Source organism: Bos grunniens, chromosome 8, assembly GCF_055505025.1.
Source record: "Bos grunniens cultivar Pamir isolate PY7600 chromosome 8, Bosgru_T2T1.0, whole genome shotgun sequence".
Lineage (NCBI taxonomy): Eukaryota > Metazoa > Chordata > Mammalia > Artiodactyla > Bovidae > Bos > Bos grunniens.
The window spans coordinates 7,841,411-7,847,410 of NC_141172.1; the positions used below are offsets into that span (position 1 = coordinate 7,841,411).

The 6,000-nt window shown below is 45.6% G+C and overlaps 1 long non-coding RNA gene across 1 annotated transcript in view; it reads left to right on the top strand.

Moving 5' to 3' along the window:
• Positions 1-4,410, top strand: part of LOC147366623 (uncharacterized) — a 65,715-nt gene extending 61,305 nt beyond the window's left edge. The window contains exons 5-6 of the long non-coding RNA XR_015169407.1: positions 1,974-2,120; positions 2,935-4,410. This is a non-coding gene — a long non-coding RNA (uncharacterized LOC147366623). The remainder of the gene's footprint in view (positions 1-1,973; positions 2,121-2,934) is intronic.
• The last annotated feature ends 1,590 nt before the right edge of the window (positions 4,411-6,000 follow it).

Consider the following 6,000-nt stretch of genomic DNA (forward strand, 5'->3'; position numbering starts at 1 on the left):
GCAAGAAACAGACATGAATGGATACTTGGATGCTTTCTAAACAGGAAACTGTAACCAAACTGACACAGGGAAGAGGGAAGGAGCTAGTTATAAGAGCTAGATGTGGTAGTTTATCTGCCAGAGACTTGCAGATATTCTGTTGCTCCTGGGATATGAAGGTGGCTCAGAAGATGGAGAATTTTTCAGGGTCCAAGGAATTCTCAAGAGAATAAGAAAATAAAAAATCAAACAGGGCCCTCTTTGCAGAAGACATTCAATAACAAGTTACTAAGAAACTTCTCTTGGAGCCGCATTCGTAGGTTGTAATGTCCACATGTGTCCACAGGAGGGCAGCATTTACCATGACTTAAAGCAGAATTATCAACGCTGCCCTCTAAAAGACTACATGAGATATTTTTATACCAAACTGAATTAAGAAATATCAACTTGGCTTTCCAATTCTTGCTTTTAATGGACACAGATAATAGCCATCGTATGTTTCAGATCACTCGGAGATAACCAGTGTTATCAAATTCCAGCAACTCCAATAATACTCTGTAGTTAGTCACCTTACCCAGAAATGTAAGAACAGTTATTAAAATGCTGATAACTAAAAAGAAAGAGAGAAGGAAAGAATGGAGGGAGGGAAGGAAAGAAAGAAGAAAGGAGGAAAGTAAGAGAAGAAGTCCGAGAACAATTACGATTCCCCAGGTCCCTGGGAATCCATTGTCTCTGGTTTTAGGCACAGCGGTTCAGCCATCTCCGCAGGGTAGTGTCCTGCCATTTTCCTTTTCAAAGTAGGACAGGTGTTGCTCCTTGGATAGAACTTCCTAATCTAGCCTGTGTTGGGGAAGTGCTAAGTATTTGTTAAAGAAATATTCCAGCCTATGCAGTCTTCTCATCACATGTTCTTGGGCGGTGGCAAACACTGGGAGGTGCGGCGGTGGTGTCTGGCACCCACTGAATGTGTATGTACCTACATTTTGAAGGCATGACACTACAGAAGTAGATGTTTTTCTGGAACTCTCTCGCTTTTTTGGTGATCCAATGGATGCTGGCAATTTGATCTCTGGTTCCTCTGCCTTTTCTAAAATCAGCTTGAATATCTGGAAGTTCACGGTACACATACTGTTGAAGCCTGGCTTGGAGAATATTGAGCATCACTTTGCTGGCGTGTGAGATGAGTGCAATTGTACGGTAGTTTGAGCATTCTTTGGCATTGCCTTTCTTTGGGATTGGACTGAAAACTGGGCAGTGTAATTTCCTTTTCCTTTTCAAAGTAGGACAGGCGTTCTTCCTGGGGTGGATCTTCCTAGTCTAGCTTATGTTTGGAAAGTGCTAAATATGCATTGAGAAAATCTTCTAGCTCAGGCAAGCTTCTCATCACGTGTTCTTGGCCAATGACAATCGTCTGGGAATTGGAGTAGAGTATCTGGCATCCGCTGAATCTGTGTCTGCCTACAGTTTGGTGATGTAAACTTAGAGGGAGGAGACATCGGGCCAGTTCAGGGCAAGGTGAACCTAATCATCTTGACCAGACTGTAATATGCAAGAGGTCTCTACTATACTAACATGCAAGGCTCTCTACTCTGGCATTGTTTCCTCCAGTGCCAGTGCAGAGCGTGGCACCCCATATAAATGAGTCTGTGATCACACATTAAAAACCAGGCTTGCTAAGAGATAGGCAAGAACAGCCCAATTTTAGGTATTGGGGTATAAAAGCATTTTCTTTCCTAAAGTGACAGTGTGATCAGCAGCTTCTGAAATTACCCCTAGAGAACACTGTCTCCTGGTTTCCCCGCCACACTGAGTTTTATCCCATCCCCTTGGGACTCACTTAAAATAATGCAGCAAAAGCTTAGGGATGTCGCTTCTGAGATTAGGTTACCAAAGATTAACCTTCTCCCCACCCACCCCTCTCTTCCTCATTCTCTCTCTTTCTCTCCCTCTCTCTCTCTGCCTCTGGCTCTTCTCACGGTTCCCTTCTGATGAAGGAAGCTGCCATGTTGGGGCTCCCTGTGGAGACGCCCACAGGAAGAAGCAGAGGCCTTCCGTCCTTCAGCCCTTGAGGAACTGAGGATTTCCCGCGGCCACACACCTGAGCAGAAAGCAGATCAATCCTCCCCGAGCTGAGCCAGCAGGTGAGACGGCAGCCCCATCCGACACCTGACATCCTGACCCGTGGAGACTGGGAGATGACACGTGTTGTTTTGGAGTGATGTACTTCACAACAGAGAATGAATACACATCACTAATACAAGTCAATCAGACATTTGAAGGCCCATCTGAGACTTCTTCCTGGGCATTTATATGCTAACAACTAAATCCTCAGAGGATGTACCTTTGGATAGAAATTTTAAGAGGGTCCAGACAAATCATATAAATGTAGAGCTAAACTTGTTCCTAAAGCTACTTTATCCAACATTCTTGGCTTACAGTGGGAAACTGAGGCACTGAGCCTTTCTCAGAGCCCCTGTGACATTAGGGAAGGGCCAGGACCTCAGCCTGATCTGTTTCTCCATCTAAAGTGCCTACAGAGCTTCATCCTCACTTCCTTTGCTATTTAAGGCAGAAATGATGCTCTCCTGGGTTTTGCTCACTAACATGTTTTGTATAAATGCCCTCCACATGTAATGTAGTGATGAATATTTGATGCAAAACAGGAGGCCCAACAGTACTCGCTCCTTGATGTTCACAGTGAAGAGAAGTTGTCCTATCTCTTTATAGCCTTTGCTGTCCCCCTCACACCCCAGTAGCAATAGATGGACATGAATGGAATTGTGGGGAGCCCTGGATAACAGGATACCCAGATGTTTTCTGAACAGAAAATTGTCACCAGGCCACACACAGGCAAGAGGAAAGGAGCTAGTTATAAGAGCTAGATTGGGGGCTTATCATCCAGAGAATTGGGCTTCCCAGGTGGCACAGTGGTAATGAATTCCCCCACCAATGCAGGAGATACAAGAGACATGGATTCGATCCCTGTGTCTAGAAGATCCCCTGGAGGAGGAAATGGCTACCCACTCCACCATCCTCCCCTGAATTATTCCATGGATAGAAGAACCTGGCCAGCTATAGCGCACGGGGTCACAAATAGTGGGGCACTACTGAACACGCCACCTGTCCAGTACTTTGGCCACCTCATGCGAAGAACTGACTCACTGGAAAAGACCCTGATGCTGGGAAAGATTGAGGGCAGGAGGACAAGGGGACGACAGAGGATGAGATGGTTGGATGGCATCACCAACTCCATGGACATGGGTTTGAGCAAGCTCCGGGAGTCCTGGCGTGCTGCAGTCAATGGGGTGGCAAAGAGTTGAACACAACTGAGCAACTGACCTGAACTGAACTGAAACGCGCACACACACACACACACACACAGCCAGAGAACTGCAGACATTTTGTAGCTCCTGGGATGTGGAAAGTAGTTCAGAAGAATAAGCAGAATTTTTCAGGGTGCCAAGAAATCCTCAAAAAAAAAAGAAAGAAAGAAAACACAGAGGCCTCTTTGCAGAAAACAGTTAATAAATTATCAAGCAACTTTTCTCTTGGAGCCCCATTCACAGGTTGTAATATCCAATGTGTCCACAGGAGAGCAGTATTTACCACGAATTAAAGCAGACTCTCCAGGTCGTCCTCTAACCCTTAAGATACTTTATCCGCCAAAAGAAATTTATTAAGAAATATCAACTGGGGTTTCCAACTTTTACTTTTCAAAGGCACAAATAATAGCCATCATATGTTTCAGATCACTCTGAGACGACCAGTGTTATCAAACTCCAGCACCCTCCAAAACATTTTGTAGTTTGCTTTCTCACAGAAAAATGCAAGAAGAGTTATTAAGATGTGGAAAATTAAAAAGGAGAGAAGAAAGCAATGGAGGGAGGGAAAGAGAGAAAGGAGAAAAGTAAGAGAAGTCTGAGAACCATTACGGCTTTCCTGTTCCCTGGGGATCCAAGGGCTCTGGTTTAGAGAAACCCTAATTTTAGCCAAAGGAGCCCGGCCTTCTCGCCATGGTAGGGTCGTCCCATTTTCCTTTTCAAAGTAGGACAGACATTCTTCCTTGGATGGAACTTTCTAACCGAGCCTATGTTTGGGAAGTGCTAAATGTGTGTTAAGGATATTATCTAGCTCAGGGAATTTTCTCATCACAAGTTCTTGGCCAATGATAATTGTTTTGCAGTTGGAGTGGTGGTATTTGGCATCCGCTGAATTTGTGTCTACTTACATTTTGGTGACATGAGCTTAGAGGGAGGAGACATCAGGTCAATTCAAGGCAATACGAACCTAATCATCTTGACCAGACTGTAATACGCTTGAGGTCAGGAACTTCATGGCACATGTCGTTTTTCCTCCAGTGCCAGTGTAGAGCTTGGCACATGGTATAAATGAGACAATGATAATGCATTAAAAACTGAGATGAACAAAGAGTATTAATTTTCCAGTGTCTGTGACCCAAGGTATTGTGGAAACAGGCAACATACTATATATTCATTTGCATATGATCTGTGTTTAATTCCCAAGTTAAGATTTTAATAGTCAACAAAATTCAGAGGATTGGAAAAGGAATATTGTGCATATTCTCCTATTTCGTTACACAGGTCCACTCTGGGGGCTGGTAAAATATCGGCCACATGTTGGCCACGCCGTCACCTGCAGTAAAACTACTGGCCGCCAGATAGTGTAATTGCCGTGTGTGTGCTTAGCCGCTCAGTCGTGTCCCACTCTTTGTCACCCCGTGGACTGTAGTCCGCCAGGCTCCTCTGTCCACGGGGATTCTGCAGGAAGAATACTGGAGTGGGTTGCCATGCCCTCCTCCAAGGGATCTTCCCAATCCCGGGGTTGAACTCAGGTCTTCCAAATTGCAGGTGGATTCTTCACCATCTGAGCCGCCAGGGAAGCCCAACGGCCTTTCTGTTTATCTCTCCTCTGCTGCCGTGTCCCTTCAGGTGGGTCTCTGAGTGCTGGTCTCTGCTGATGAGACTAAATGGCCTTCAAATTCATTTTAATTACTAAACCTGGGAAGAGGAGAAAATAATGGACAGAATGATAGAGTTACAGCCAGACTCTTCACCTTTGAGTTCATCTGAGATTCAGGTTGATTTTATTGGAGGAGACAGAGAAGGAAACACAGTTTCAGAAGCTCAGTTCCTATTTCTAACAGAATCAATGAGCTAGAGGGTGAAGTGTTTCCCGCCCTGGCTGGAGTCTGTCTCCCTGTTCCGTGGGGCCATCAGTAAGACGTAGCTGAGGGTTCCTTCCTTGTGGAGGAGAGAAGTGAGGTTTGAGTATGTTACACAGGGGATGAAAGGGGTTTCCGGAGATGAATTAAACATCTATCTTTTAACAGGGAACTGTATTCAATATCCTGTGATAAACCATCCTGGAAAAAGAATATTAAACAAAAAGTCTGTCATCCAACCAGCCCTGACCCTGTTTCCAATACCACAAAGCAGAGAACTTTATCAGGCACAAAAAGGTAGCAACAAGGACTTCCCTGGTGGCCCCATGGTTAATACTCAACACTTCGAAGGCAGGGGGCACGGGTTCGATCCCTGGTCCTGGAACTAAGATCCCACGTGCTATGCATCACAGCCAAACAAAAAAACAGGCAGCAACAACTGCCTAGACCCAATTAGACAGAGTTGAACCTGCAGTGAATATAAAGTCTCAAACCTGGATCCAAATGAATGAACAGTGCTAATTCAGCCAAATGCACGCCCCCATCCTCCCACCCACCCGACCCCCGCCCCAGGCCACCGTCCTCAGAACACATGTGGTTCTGGTTCTTCCACATCTGCCTTACTGTATTCAGCCCTCTCAGCAGCCCCACGCAGGTGTCCTGACAGCCCCATTTCAGGATGAGGAAGCTGAGGCTGACTGTCAGGACTGGTGGCCCTGGGGTTTGGACACATGTTCCCTGGTGGCTCAGATGGTAAAGAATCTGCCTGCAATGTGGGAGACAGGGGTTTGATCCCTGGGTTAGGAAGATCCCCTAGAGGAGGAAATGGTAACCTACTC